Below are 15,845 nucleotides of genomic sequence, written 5' to 3'. Positions count from 1 at the left end.
TTTTGTTTCCACGACCTATACTTAGTTATCAGGTGTCCATTCAATTTTAATTGACAATATAGGATTCCTGTGGTTGCCTTGAGTACAGATCGCCTAGGGCTGTGCAGGGTCTGTGGGAAGCAGAGCTCGGACAAGTTTCCATTAAGCTCTGAATCAGGCATTTGGAAAAGAGGAGAATAAAACCCACTGAAAAGGGGGACACGTTGTTAGTGTTGCCTTCTCTACTTAGAAGGAGAACCACCCCCCTCAGACAAGAGCTGCTTGCCAACCAAGAATTCCAAACTCGCAGAGGAACCTGTCTCTAACACAAAAGTTGTTTTAACATGATGCAGGATTGTCACAGTAATTAGTGCAATCTCTTGCTGACTGGCAGTTTTCACAAAAAGGACAGGGGGGCAAAGGGTGCAAATTCATCTTTCTTTTTCAGCGATTCACTTTCGATGACCTGCTTCTCACTGTGTGTGGGGGATTGTGGGTGGGGGGGGTGCATATCTTCAGTTGCTCAGTGTTCATCTTTGCTTGTTTTAGGGAGCGTGGTTTGTTACTCTGGTTTGACAGGCGATGGGATACTTTTTTTGGCCCACCTTTGTGCCCCCTTTTAACTTTGGTTAAGATTATGTTTTGGGGCAAGTGGACTCATAATATATACAGGCAGTATTTTTGTTTATTTTGAACAGATAAAATGATCCCAGAACCCATTATATCCCAAAACGGGAACTTGCAACTTTATCCCATGAGCAATGTGGATTTAGACTACTTAAAAAAATTTGATTACTTCTGTGTTGTGTTTATTTTGAGTTGCTTTAAAAGATCTTATGTGAATTCTGCCCCCCCCCTTTTTTTTAAATAAAAACCTGTGAGGACTGAATACTTTTTCTGGCAGGGAGCAAGATATAAAGTAATTGGGCCTAAAACTCCCTTGCAGGCTGAGTGACACTTTGCTATACAGAAAGGTGATGGTGACGGTGACGGCAGTGCTGACGGCAATGCCGATGGTTCCGTAGCTGTGACAGTGGTGGATTCGCTAGCGTAGATCTGTGCCGGGAAACACAGCTGATTGGCCTGTTGCTACAAGGGGGATGGGCAGCGATTTCTTAGGACCGTCTGAGTCTTCATCATTTGTTCATAAATGGCAAATTAAAATGCATTTTCAGATATTGTCGAGATCATTTATTGGTGGTTGTTTATAAAAGAAGTCAGCAGATGGTGCTTGTTTTCCCAATTGGTAGAATCCCAAGGTTAGCAAGTGTTATTTGGGAAAAGAAGAATTTGGTGAGGAATCTCAGTGTTCCATTTTATTTGGGGATACTCACTTTGATGGGGGAGGGGGGCACCTCTCGGGCTTCAGAGGGATTAGAAGGCCCGGGATAGACTTCAGCCTTCTGTTGAGGAGGGTCTGGGTGGACCGGGATGGACATTCACCCAGGGGCCACTGAGTAGGTGGTCTCTGTTTAGAAAACTCAGTGGCTCTTTGGCAGTGGTTGGCTCCTCTTTGGGGAAGTGTGGGTTGATTCCTAGAGTGCGGGCTACAGAGCTGTCCTGGGCCGGGTGACTTAGTCATTGTGAAAGAATGTATAAGGCATTGGGTGGCCCCTGGGTTCTGCCTGACACATTTGTTTTCCCCAAAATAGAATTGTGTTTGAGAGCTAGAGCCCAGTTATTAGAACTGTGGGGGGTGGGGGGGGGGCTTGTTATACCTGTGGCAGTCTTGTGGCTTTTCATAATCCTCTCTCTCACAGTCTTTTCCTCTTGCCTACATGTTGTAATTCTGATGACTTTTTGCAGCACAGTTAATTTTTCTGCAGCATCCTACTCAGCACACTGGCTTCCTTCATGTCTTAATGGGCATCCGTCTTTCCTTTTCATGTCATTGACTCTCACTCCTGGTCCCTACCCGCTCCCTTTTTGCTTATTGAATAGGGCTTTTTTTTTTTTTTTTAAACTTTACCTTAGATTATTATGATCTTATCCATAGCAACAAATAAAAATACACAGGTCTTGATTGAATGCCAAGGCTGCAGTTCAGTCTAGGAAGGTTTGTCTGCTATTCATAAACTGCTTAAGATGTTTTCTTGTAGTTTGTGACATAAGCAGAACGCTTTGATTTGGTTTCTTTCTACAGCTCCATTTTCAGTCCGGGAGCACACATTACTCTGCGTACAAAACGATTGAACACCAGATTGCAATTCAGGTAGGAAATGCAAGAGATCCTTAAGTTTGAATTGTCAATATGTAGGTCTCTTGTGTCTTTTATTCTCCACCCCTTCCCCCAACCTAGGTGATGATGAATGGTGGTGGTGGTGATGGTGGTGATGATGGTGATGATGATGGTAGTGATGATGGCGGTGGTGGTGGTGGTGATGCTCATGGTGATGCTGCTGCTGCTGATGGTGATGATGATGATGATGAGTGGTGATGATGATGATGATGGTGGTGGTGGTTGATTCATTGGGGGAGGTGGGAAGCAAAGAAGAAACATGAGCAGAAGAAATGCTAAAATGATTTAAAAATGTGGGAAGAAAAAGAAGCCAGGGTTTTTTGTGAAGAGTCTCTTTATGTTTAATGGGCACGCACTCCCCCGGCTTGGCTACTCTTTTTTTGCTTCGGGTGGGGTCTTAAGTTGGGAGTGAAATGAGACGACAGAAAATGAACTAGAAGAATTAAGGTGGGGAGATGGGAGAAGAGGCCATGCGACAGCCAGAGAGTTGTTTCCGATGCATCCACATCATGTTAAGTGGTGCTAAGAATATCACTTTTGACCTGATTGTCCTGAAATGTTGATTTCTCCTGGGCCTCTTGATATATGACACTGAAAGTGCTGGAAGGGAAAGGCGACAGATCCCAGCTTCTGATGAGTGTCCTGTTTCCTGCTCACGTAGTACTTCCATTCTCTCAAATCCAAAGGCTAAACACATCACGGACTAATTTTTAACCGATGCCAACAGAATGCAGTAGTGGAGGGAGAGCAGACTAATACGATTTTCGTCTGTCTGCCTGGCCTTGCCTGGCTTTGCCAGGATGGATGTACCTCATGGCGTAACTGATGGTACTGAAACTTCTTGAGTCTTCTGGTTTAACCCTTTGAAGGGAGGCTTTTGAAACTGGTCGTTTGTGTTAAAGTCTGGCCCTAAGGTCTTTTCTTCCTGGAATTTGATGTCTGTTGGTTAAATGATCTATGTTGTTGCATCGTTTTTTCTTGTAGGTACTCTCTTGCAGATAATTGTGTATGTGTACATGATGTGTACGTGCATGTATGTGTGGTCTCATGGAACTACAGCCACATTGCATCTTTATAGCTCTGCTATTTGAAATCTGCATCTTCCTGGATAAGTAGCCATTTGCCCCAGGTAAATTATGCATCATTCCATCAGTGATGAGTATGACTCAGCAGACATTTTTATTTGGTAGATTTCTGATATTTTTGTACCCATTTCAAGGCAATGTTAACTTCTTTAAAAAATATTTTGATTACTTCTGAATTTGCGCTGGCTGGTGTGTGTGTGTGTGTGTATGTGCGTGTGCGTGTGTGTGTGTGTGTTTGAGGGGGAAAGTGCGACCTCAATTTCTCCCCTCCATCCCTAGATATTTTCAAGACTGGTGTCTGTAACTGAATCCTGCAGTTGTTCTTGCCAGCACTTGCTGGTGGACCCTGCTCTCTTTTGATTAATGGCACAGTGAGTCTTGCTCCCAGAAAATGGTTTTGACTTGGAGCTTGGTTAGAGAACATGCCCAAACCCTAACTCCTGATGAATGGATGACGGGCACGGTGTCCTGAGGCCTGCTGCATCTGAGGAGTGCTGGAAAATCCTGTTGCCCGGGGTGTGGGAATCGTTGAGATTGAATAGCATAGTGATCCCTATCTTGGTGTGGAAAGGCTGGCTGGGGCCATGTCACTGGGAGACCAGCCGAGACCAGACCAGCTGTTGTGTCTTTACACCCGTTGCTGAAGTGTCCCTTGTTAGGCCGAGCAGTTCGTCTGTTCTCCAAACCACCTGGCACGGTGCAGGCCATGTGAAGCTCTTTCTCAGGAGGAAGATGGAGTAAATTACAGAGCTCATTGTTTGGAGGACTGAAACCATTACTATTCTTCCATGAACAGGTAGTATTGTTCTGCCCCGCTTCTATTTGCGAAGGCTTGATGCCCATGTGGGCAAACAGAGAGACATTTTATTAGAGACCCAGCACCGGCGTGCTTTCAGTGTTCATTCTCCCCCGTCCTCCGCTAGACCAGGACGAGGCCGTGCCAAATGGCAGCTAGCTGTAATTCTAGTTCGATCATCAAAGGATAAATGGCAGAAAAACAAAACAAAAGAAGCAGAGGGAAAAAGAGGAAACCTCAGACACAAAAATATTGTTCCCAAGGTGCATGGCAGCGCAGCCCCATGCGGGCTCAGAGGAGAGGGTGGCGCCACTTCGGTGTGGCCTAGAGCAGACGTTCCCTGCGCTCTGTGCTCCAGTGTAAGGCTTGCGTATGCGATCGTCAGGGCCGAATTTTCTTCCCTGGAAACTTAAAACGGTTTAACTTTAAATACTGTATTTCAATATGAGCTGAGCCTGTCGCTCTCCTAAGCTATATCCTAAAATAACCTCGAGTAGCATGACACCACGTATCACATGAGATTCATCCTCCCCCCCGCCCCCTGATCTCAGCCTTCTCCGTTTGTATGAATGGCCTCTGAGGGATTCTGTGAGCATGTCCTGCCCTTGTAAAAGCTTTGGACATAATCATCAATTGCTGTGTTGGGATCGTCCCCCACTTTGACAATCACCTAACTCTTCTCAGGTTTGAAGAGATGAAAGTAACACGAATGACCAGATTCTCTCTAAATGGGTACCATAAATAAATGGAGTAAAAATGAAAAGGCCTTTTGTTTTTTTGGACAGTTATTTAATTATTGGCTTTTGCAAAGTTTTATTGAAGTATAATGTACATACAGCAAGTGCTCAGATAGATCTTTGGTGGAAAGGTGGATGAGCTTTTACTATCAATGAAAACTTTAGCCAAATCAATATGATAAAGAATGTGATTGGAATACTTTTTCTGTAAAGGGCTAGATAGTAATTATTTCACGCTTGGTGGGCCATAAAATCTCTATGGCAACTATTCAACTCTGACATTGTGATGCAAAAGCAGCCAAAAATATTACCCAAATGAATAGATGTGTCTGTGTCCCAATAAAACTTTATTTATAAAAATGGTGGCTGGATTTGGCCCATGGACTGCTGGCCCCAGAGAATGAATATTACTAACTCTCTAGAAGTCTTCTCTTTCTAGTCTTCTGGCTTCCCCCACCTCCAAGAAAAAATTTTGCCACGGATTAGTTTTATCTATCACCATGGATTAGTTTTATCTGTTTTTTAGCTTCTTAGTAGTGAGTGGAATTGTATACAATGTACCGTCAGATAGCTGTCCCTACTCAGCATCGTGTCTGTGAGTTTCATCTCTATTACTGTGTGTAGCAAATTTGCTCTTTTTTATGGCTGCATAGTATTCCACATAGGAATATGCCACAATGCATATTTTTTCTATGTTGTCGGATATTTGGATTGCTTCCAGTTTTCTGTTATGAATAAGGCCCTGGTAACGTTCTCACTCTCACCTGTTCATACGCAGGGTGGACTTGTAGAGGCAAAGAGTAATGTATGTGCTTAGCTTTGCATCGACCTTTTAAGAGAGACTCAAACATTGGATTTCAAGTGTTGCCATGGGAATACACTAGCATGGTTGTTGTTAGGTATGTGAGTGATGTGAGCAGTACGATAAGATAATCTAGGTGTGATCAGAGGCCACTTTGCCCAGGCTCCAGTGCAGGCCCCTTCACGCATTGGTTTGGCTTCTGGCCCCAGCTCTCAGGAACTCCTGTTAACCCGGGAGAGATTTTGCAGGCCGAATGCAGAGGTGTACCCGCATTGCAGATGACTCCCAGGGATGCCCTGCCGGTGACTGTGGATAGATGTTTAGGCATCTCTGTTGCCTCCTGGAAGAGAACTCTTCCAACACTCTCCACTCATCATTATTACAACCCCAAGAGCAGTGTTATAATCAAGGTCAAAACCCACAGAAGATAATTTCATTTGGTTTTCAGAAGGGCTGCTTCAGAACCAATTAAGCCTTTGTTTTAAGAGTATTTTGGCCAAAGGTTGATGTTTTAACACCAAGTCAGATGTGATTTAGGGGGAAAAAAAAAACCTCCCCATGTAGCAAAAACAAACTGAGTAGACCTTTCTTGGTTGTTTTTCTTTTAAGATATGAAGTGGTTTGTGTGTGTGTGTGTGTGTGTGCGCGCGCACGCGCGCGTGTGTGTGCGCAGAGACAACTAGGAGAGGATCCAGAAGAAATGGACCATTTTATTTGTTTATACAGCTGAGCGGTAGAGCCTTTGCTGCAGTGGGCGTTGCTTTCCCTGTCCTCAGGCTTGCAAGTTCCCATCCAAGCTGTACCAAAGCATTCCTCCGCTGCTTGGTCTTGGAACTCATCTGCCATGATTTAGTGAGTCCTGGAGGACCCTCCTCCAGGGTCTGGGTGCCTTCTGGCTCCAGGGAGAGAAGGATAGAAACTGGAGCGTGCCCTTGTCTCATATTGACCCCTTATTCCTGGATGTGAACTTGACATTTAGTTTTGTCCATGTCTTAAAATTGTTAAGATTCCTAAGGTGCTATGGCTTAGAGTCCATCTCTTTGGCCAAGTAGACCCTCAGTATTTGTGATAAAAATATTCAGAGATTAATACCAGTGGATATGACCAGGATGTTTGTTGGCTTTCTGATGGTAGTCTCTTGTATTCTAAGTCTGTCCTCTCACAAGTTCCCTGGCTGTTTAATTTTCATGAAGATTTGCAGTCTCGGTTGAGGGAACCATTTTGGGCCAACTGGGAGAACTCCCAGAAAACAGATGCAGTTCTTGGTAGTCACTTTCTTACTTTTCCTTTAGTCCTATCACCAGACCTGTCTGTGAGGTTCATGTCTACTTTCCACAAAGAACGAAGTGTGTCTCTGTGTGTGGTGTGTGTGTGTGTGTGGGGGGGGCGGTGGAGTGGGGGAGGAGAGGGCGAGAAGTGTCATTTCACCTGCATAGAGTTTAACAAAGTCTGTGGATGCTAGTTAACGAATTCAAAATGTTCATTCACTTGGTATGGTTTTAAGTCCAAACCTCAACGCTCATTCATTCATTCAGAAATATTTATTATGCATCAACTGCGTGCCAGGGGAATTCTTCGATGAGCAAAACAGACAAAAAATCCCTTGGTTTCACTGAGCATAAAATAATGTTTTAAATATGGGTTTATAAGCACGCTACCCCCCTTGGTTTGATTGAACAGGTTTCGGGTGCAGTCTGGGAGGTTGCATGTTTAATCAGGGTTCTGATTTTCAGTCTACTAAAATTTGAGAATTGCTGCCCTAGAGCCTTGTGAAATCAGTCGATCGATCATTTGTTGGCTGCTTGGTCATTTTCACTTTGCCGAATAAAACTTGAGGGCTGGTCAGGTATTCAGTTGGGATAACTTTCTCACTGTGGATGAGAAACTGGACTGAGTGCCTTGAGGTTCCAATGAGCTTTTGAAGCCTTTCCTTCTCCGTGATAGGTGAAGAAAGCCAGATCCTTTTGCAAGGCTCAAGAAGAGGCATTTGTTTATGAAAGAGTAGCTTAGACAATCATGTGCTTGGTCTTAGGGGTCTGAAGCAATAACAGGAGTTGATAATAATAGCTTGTGCTTATTGGATTCTCTCTATGCGTTGGGTCCAGCGTTAAGTGCTATATGCGAATTATTTATTGATTCTTCATCATACCACGGAAGGCCGAAAGGTATAGTTACTCTTATTATGACCATTAGCCCATTTTGTAAACGAGGAATCAGAGACACAGATACCTGAGGTATTTTGTCTAAGATCAAGGAATTAGAATTCAAACCCCGGCAGTTAGACTTGGGGGAGACTGTACCATACATGCTTATGCTTACGACTGTCTGCTCGAAACAGCTCAAGGAGACCCAGGAGTTCCCTAGAGCAGTAGTGACAAGCTAGCTCTGCCTACACAAAGGAATCACCGGGAGTTGGATTTTACTCCTTGGAGAGTCCCGTTGATTAGGACTAGGTTAGTGTTTGGTAAACTTGAGCAAGCATCACCTGGAGGGCACCTGGAATGTTTGTTAAGATGCAGATTGCAGGCTACCTCCAGAGTTTCAGGTTCTGTAGGTTTGGGGTGGGTCTCGGCATTGGCAGTTTTAACAGATTTTCAGGTAACTTTGACGTCCCTTCTCTAGCGATGGACTTTGAGAACCGCTGGACTAGGGCAGTGGTTCCCAACTCTAGCTGCACATCACAGTCCCCTAGGAGCATGAAAACCAATGCAAGGCCCAGGCTCCACCCCAGCCCACCTGGATTGGGATGTCTAGGGGGTGGTATCCGAGCATCCCTGTTTCTGAAAAGCTTCTCAGGTGGCTTTACTGTGTACATGGGGTTGAGGAGCACTGGTTTGGGGGATCTTAGAGTTTGCACCCTCACCCCACACTTTGGGTGATTCCGATGCCTGTAATCTCCTTAGGGTGCAGGTGTTGTAAAGTCTTGTATTTGTTTGCTTATTTTTAGCTTGACTCTCTTTCCTTGAGGGAGAAAAGGCTGGTTACTTTCAGGGTTCTGAAGGATGTCTGTTCAATGGTGGGAGTCTCTAGTTTGAGAACATTGCATTAATGGGTGATCAGTGGTGGTCACTGTCCCCTGAGTTAGTGAGAGAAGGTGGGATTCTGCTGTCACACACAGCGGGCTATGGAGCCCTGAAGCTTGCGGGGCCTGGCCTGGCAGCCTAGTGCCGCTCACACGTTTGTGTCCTGTTAAAATGCAAATTTGGATTTAGTGGTTTCAGGGCGGGGCCTGGGAGTCTGCATTTCTCATACCACCCAAGGGGTGCTGATGCTGCTGGGCCCCAGACCGCTCTTGGGAGCAGAACGAAGGTAGAGTCCATTTTGAAAGTTGAGGAAACTGAGGTGCAGAGGGGCGAATTGGTTTGTCCAGAGTCTCACAACATGGTGGAAACAGGGCCAAGGCTAGAATCCAGGAGTGCACCCTAGCTTTGTGTGTGTCTTCCAAGAAGTTCCTGTCTTGTCTAAGCCAATAGCAGTCACATTACATTGGCCAGATAGAATAAAACAATCTGGTTTTGCTGTTTTTACTTATTTTTTAAGAACTCGTATCTGTTCTAATTGTGTTTATGCAAGTTGAGATATTTGCATCTGTTCACATGCCACCATGTTAAGGCACATGGGGCCCAGCCTGCGCGGTTCCTATGAGGGCTGGGCTGGTCCTGGACTAGAACAGCTGGAAAGAATGAAAACAACTGTTCTATCAGCCACATGTGTCCCCCTTATGGTCCACAGCAAGTGTTATAGAGGACCGACCTGTGGCAGTCAGCTGGTTGTATTTTCTGAGTAAATTCTACAAGTTGCACTTTTCTAAAGTTGTTGAGAATCACGGGCCCATTTTATTAAGCACAGAAATTTTGAAGTGGGTCGTGGCTAACCTTTGCAGGCTTATCAGGGTTAGCACTTAATTTGTTTCTAGAGTTGAGTTTGGTTGTATGGTGTCCAATCCTGATGAAACAGATAAGTGGCTGCAAAAAATGTTGTTTAATGGTTTATCTTGAAATTCTTCAATTAAACAGAAATGACAGCCGACCATTATCCTGAGGGTTCCATCAAAACCACTGGGTGGTTCACAATGTATGTAATATTTAATGAATAATACACTGAAATTGAAAAATGTATAAAGCTTAAAAGTAAGCAACCTGTACCATATCGCTGTGTAACATGTTATAGAAAGAAACATTAGAATCAAAATAACATTTGTGGACTCTTTGAAGTATCTTCACAAATCTCAGTTTTTAAGGGATACAGCTGAGAAAAAACTTGGTTACACCACATTCTCCACTGAATTTGGCATGTCTTTGCCGTTGCTTAGTGGTGGGGGCTGGACGAGGTAGGGTGGCTTAGTGCAGCATTTCTCAGCATCAGCACCATTGACAGTTTGGGCTGGGTAATTCTTGGTTACACAGGGGATCATCCTGTGCATTGCAGGATGTTTGTCTAGCACCGTGCCTGGCTGCTGCTACCTTCTCCATGCCACTAGTAGTCAACAGAATTGTGACAACCAGAAATGTCTCTGGACCTTGCCAGATGTTTCCTGGGGGTCTAGATTGCCCCTGGTTGAGAACCACTGACGTGGTATAACCGTTTAAGAGGTGCCCCCTGCCACTGAGGTTGTAGTAGCATGACCTTGGCATTTTAAAGGAACAGGTACAAGGGGAAGGTGTGGTTGAGCGCCTGCTTCTGGAGTCAGATAACCTGGGTTTGGGTGCCGGTTCTGCCAAGCCTCAGTTTCCTAATCTTGTAAAATAGGGAAGGTTGTTGGGAGATTAAATGAGATGGTATGTAACGAGGTGGGTAGTGCAATGGCGCATGGCAAAGTGCTTGATAAATACAAGCTGCTGTTTTTAGCACTGAGAACTATGTGAAGTACTCGTTTGCAGATTTAGAATATGCCTTATCCGGACATGCATTGTATATTTTTTATTTCCTGTCAGGAACATCACACATGATAAATTTGATAACCTGGACTCTCTGCTCGTGTAACAAAGATTTATGACTCCTATTGGTTGCTGTTTGCATTTCTCTTATGTCACTTAAAAAATTCTGCCTAGTCCTTGTAACACTGGACTAGAATATAAGCTCTTCTGAGATTGTGTCTTCCTCATCTTTATATAGCGCTGTGCAGGACTGCCTGGGACACAGGTATACAATAAGGGCTGCGAATGTGTTTACATAATATATACTGTGGCAGAAGAACAGTACGTCAGTGAGGCTGAAGCGGGTGTGTGTTAGAGGTAGTTTTTGCATTTTTCTCATAACAGCCCCTTTCATAGCATGAGAGGCCAATGATAATTTTTTTCGTATTCAGCTAAATAATTTGAGATAGACCTTCAGTCCTTTTGCTAACTTGATGTTCTTTCCCAGGTATCTCATTTTTTAAATTTCAGCTCTCCTTCAGTGCATGAATTTGCACTTGGTCTGAATGCCTGTGGCGTCGCTCAAACAATGGATAACCATAGTTGGACTGGTTTATATTTCTGTGATTTTCTTCTATTTTTCAAAATGCTTAGAGTTAGTTGTTGTTTTTTTTTTAAACTATTAGCTTTTTTTTTTTTTTTTAAACGATAACTACTGTTACCCATTGGATTTATAACATTTCCTCAGACTTTGACAATTGTCATTCATTCCTACAGGGGACTTCAAAAATAGTAAACAAGTGTTTTCATACTTGTGGATGGATGAGCCCGCCCAAACAAATTTATTTCTTTCTATTCTCAAACCTTGTGCCTCCCTGAATTTTGAGGTTGAGATGTGGCACCAGAATAAATAGCTTTGGTTGAAAATCAGACATCCTCCAAGTCTCCAAAATGGATGTGTGTGTGGTGGTAGCCTATCCTGGGCGGGGGCAGCTGGAGGATTCTTTACAGCAGGGCTTTGCTTTGCTGAGGCTGCTCTGTAGGGAAGATAGCCTGGTGTCAATAGTTTTTAAGTTTATTCAGTAAGCATTGATGATTGAAACTGAAGAATTGTGAAGACAATTCATCTTGAGGAACAGAGAGCGAGTGTGAGCCGGGCCACTGGGAGCCGACATTGACATACGGGCCGTCATCAAACTAATTGTTGTTTGAATTACCTGTTATGATCCGATGACAAATCTGCCTTGCTCCTGCCACTGGAGCAGAAAATGTAGCTTGAATTGGCGTGATGTTAGCAAGTGTAAACTGTACTTCAACAAGATGGATAAACCCAATTATGGGGCAGACCTGTAGAGAGAAAATCCATTTAAATCTCGTAATGTTAAGCAGAGCTGTGTTTAATTCATTTGGACCAATTTGGGAATGATGTATGAGTGTTGGTGAACATTAGTCAAAGAGGGGATCACTTGGGGGAAAGGAAGCTCCAGTGCTGCAAGCCACTCCGGGGAGGCAGCTGGGGTGTCGTCTCAGCAGCCTGCACTAATGGCAGGGAGAGGCAGAAATGACAAAACGATGTACTGACTGCTGCTGGGAGAGCGGCACCGTGTAAATGAGCCAATGAGGGAAACACATGAAGCAGAAATGAGAGGAGGTGTTTTTCGTAAATGCTATTGACAGTCCAAAATATAAAGGAAATTTGAAGTTTCTCTTCTGTTTCTAGTCCCCGTTACCCTTCTGGGTTTTTCCAAACCCTATAACAGGAGGCCTCGAAAATGGTCTCTACTTTTGTTTAATGATTATTTAAAAGAGAGAGAAAAAGAAAAGGGACAGTTAAATATAAATTGATAATCTTAGAGCCTTTGATTCTCTTTTGGAAAGCAGTTCAGAGGGGTTTATTATTCCGAAATAGGTATTTTCTGCATATTTGGACATTTGGAAGGTTTTGTCTGTTTAATAAAAATTTCCATTTTTTAAAAGCTATTGAGTGGTGACCCAGCTTTGCACATAGTAGGCATTTAATATATATACTGATTAGATGAATGAAAACATTGAACTTTGCGGAAGTTACTCTGAGGACTAAATACTCGTGTTTCCTACACCTCTATGTCACTAAGGTCGATGAAAGTACCTTATGTCTTAGTTTCACCTAGTAGTTTGCATTACCAGAAATATTACGATTTTGTGTAAAAATTCATGATTTTACTTTTTACTCCCACTTCTCGTAGCGTTTTTGCCACAGGTGTTCTGAGGAACTCCAGCTTCCTTTTAATTTGAGAGGAGCCGATAAAGCGCCCCATCGAGTCGTTATCGTTTGGGTTTTCCCTTTTGGTTTTGGGGTTTTCTTCTTTCTTTTTTCTTTTGTGGAGTGGAATGGACTTGGAGACATTGCCTGTTGAAAGGACAATTTGAAAGACTGGAGCGTGCAGAAAGAGCTCGGCAGTGGACCGCCGAGAAATTCACGGTCGTACACTGTTGCCTCTCGCCCCAGTGCCCGTAAATCTAACTCTTGGAAGTGCTGGGTGTAAGTGAAGGTTAAAGCCCTAAGAATTTTTTTTTTTTCTGTAATTGGGGTACAGTTCATTATATGGGGTCGTGGTGTACATTAAGTGTCCATTCCAGGCCAAAAAAAATTTTTTTTTCCCCCAGAGGCAATTTCATGAGGAGTTTTTGCTTTCTGGCTTTCTCCAACTTTCCACTTAGTTGAAGAACCAATAAGGAGATGATGATAAAAAATCAAGACTTTATAATAATGTTCAACACTGAATTCTCAGGATCCGAATATTTCAGTCTAGTTTATCAGTAGAATCTAGGTATCTAGGTAAGAAACAGTTGGAGATGATTTAAACTGCCATCTCCAGCAAAGTCTGCCAGCACATTCAGCCCTCAGTTTGACCTTGCCCGACCATAGACCAATTCCAAACAAGTAAGTAATGTAATTAAATGAACTCGAAGGAAACATTGAGATATGCTTCTGAACCCGATGCTCTTTGCTCCGGAGGAAAATGCATCTCTTACCCCTCTGAGTTTTATGGGGGTTCTGACTGGTTTGGCTCGAAAGCAGTTGTCAGATTTATACTCTTGAGAGTAAGATTGTAGACAGTGTGAGCTGGGCAGGCAGTGAATTAAGGGGATTTCTGGAGAACAGACTCTTAAAAGAAAACATCCGCTTGATGGGTAGAAATGGCCTCTGTGTGTTAGCAGCGAGTCCTTTCAGGGCCCTGGGGGCGTGCTTTCTTAGCTTTCTTAACGCGATGCTTTCTCATGTTCTAGGAGAGCTGAAACCTTGCAGTACGCGTGCTAAGAGTAGTTTCTGTCCTTTTGATGGATCTTAGGATATAAATATATAGCAAAGGACTTAGGAATATTTGAAATATGATACAGAAATGAAACAGTGAGATCATATTAACTCTTTAGCTTAAATAAATTATTTTTTGTGGAACTAAAAAAGTAGCTTTCCGATGGTATCAAGTTCTAGATAAGGTCTTCATTGACATGGAATATATAAGACTCAATGCAGGAGTATTTCGAGAGACAGAGTTCTGTGCTTGATTCTTATCTTTAAAATCAGAAACAGACCTCCTTTCTCCCTTCCTCCTGGTCATTAGTCTCTTAGTTTTTATTCCAGAGTCTAGCAGCTTTCATTTCTTAATCATGGCTGAAGAAGCCAACAGTTTCCCTGGTCATTTTAAAAAACTCACTGACCCAAAGTATACAAACACTTTTTTTTGAAAGAGAATTTAAAGTTTCAAAAATGCCCTAAGCTGAAGGACATGTTTACCAAACCACTAGTGTGCTTGCTTTATGCACTCTATTTTTTGTGTGTGTTTTTTTTTTAAACTTGTCACTGATGTCACATTTTCATAATGGTGAGTGAAAGCAGATGACAGATGTCTCCTGATTTGTGAAGCCATTTGTGTCTGAAGAATTGGTACTCAGGGCTCGAATTCTTGAGCAGGGAAAATGCTGAATAATGTGGTGTAGGCCTTGGAAGAAGACCGCACCCCCCCCCCCCCACCAAAAAAAAAAAACAAGCAACAAAACCCTGTGTTTTGCTTGGATGGTTTTTCAGGTGGGTTAAATTATCTCTATCAGAAAAAAAATCCTGATACACATTCCTCCACAGGGATGCTATTCCTGACATAATTTGGCCGTTTTAGAATAGGAAGAGCACCAAGATAGTTTTTGTAGATTAGGTTGGGTATCCCTGCCCTCCCCAACTGTTGATTTAATAGTAATAAGTTGAGAGTAGTTTCGTGTTTCCTTCCTCCACCCTTATTGGACGTTTTGGCGCAGATGCTCCTCTCCAGGTCCCTGGTTTGCATCGCAGTGACACACACGTGACGGGAACTGATGATCTGACATGTAGAAAGCACACACACAAAACCACATACCACATGCAAAGCAGATATGGTTTTGATTTTGCTCTCAGTGGTTCTGTTATCGTTTCTTTTTTCGTGGGAGTGGATTTCTATCTTTCGGTCTGACTTCTGGTTCAGTTCTTGGTTTGTGGTTTCCATTTGCCATCACGGCTCATGGATTTGGCTGCTTGGGAACCAAAGCTGCTGGCCCGTGGAAACCACGATGGCGCTCCCAAGATCTATGGTGGGGCCTGGGTTCCCTAGCAAGTTGCGGCAGAGACGTTACGCTGTCCCTGTTCTGGATCCTCAGCTGTCACACCACACGTGTTGTCACACACACTCTACCACGCCGGGTTTCTTCTCTCTCTCTCTCTGTTACTTATGTAACGCCTCTAAGGACTGTTTTGGAAACATTTAGACCAACTTGTGATTGATCTCTCTGTTCTCTTTATTTCCCGATCCTCCTGCTTTCATCTCCTTTGGCAGGAAATATTTCTTCCTTGTTCACTAGTTTCTAGTTCATAATTTCCCTAAAAATTACAAACTTTTCTTTATCCCAGTATTTTATTTCCACCACTTTTTTTTTTATCTTTTACATAAAGCTGAAAACTTTAAATTAGGCAAAATACTTAATTGTTCTATGCCTCCTTTTTCTCATCTGTGAAGTGTAGTTTTAATAATAGGACTTGTTTGCTCTGTGAGTTCTTGTGAGATTAAGTACCAGGGGTTTAGCCCAGTGCCTGGTACATAAGAAAGGTTTAATGGTGTCATTAATATTACCTTGAACCCCAGGCAGACTGGGACAGTTGGTCACCCTGAAAACACTGTTAACTATTGCCAAGTTGACAAGTTGGTGATATATATTGTGTTGCACATCTTTTTGAGCTTACTTTCCCATCTCCCCTCCCCCCTCCTCAAATAATCGAGTTTTGAGTTATTTCTCCTGTAAGAGAGTGGGCCGAATCAGAGAATCAGGAGGCCAGAATACCCTTT

At 43.2% G+C, this 15,845-nt stretch overlaps 1 protein-coding gene across 2 annotated transcripts in view; it reads left to right on the top strand.

Moving 5' to 3' along the window:
* Positions 1 to 2,106: 2,106 nt before the first annotated feature.
* Positions 2,107 to 15,845, top strand: part of TCF7L2 (transcription factor 7 like 2) — a 176,983-nt gene continuing 163,244 nt past the window's right edge. Inside the window, exon 1 of one of the 2 annotated variants that reach the window (XM_015596389.2) lies at positions 2,107 to 2,191. The gene's annotated coding sequence lies outside the window, so the exon portion shown is untranslated. The remainder of the gene's footprint in view (positions 2,192 to 15,845) is intronic. The other variant, XM_025039195.1, reaches the window with a different exon arrangement.

The sequence above is a fragment of the Pteropus alecto genome, unplaced genomic scaffold (genome assembly GCF_000325575.1).
Source record: "Pteropus alecto unplaced genomic scaffold, ASM32557v1 scaffold177, whole genome shotgun sequence".
In the NCBI taxonomy this organism is placed as follows: Eukaryota; Metazoa; Chordata; class Mammalia; order Chiroptera; family Pteropodidae; genus Pteropus; species Pteropus alecto.
Note: the sequence above shows the minus strand (reverse complement) of the source record. Positions and strands in the feature narration are given on the sequence as shown.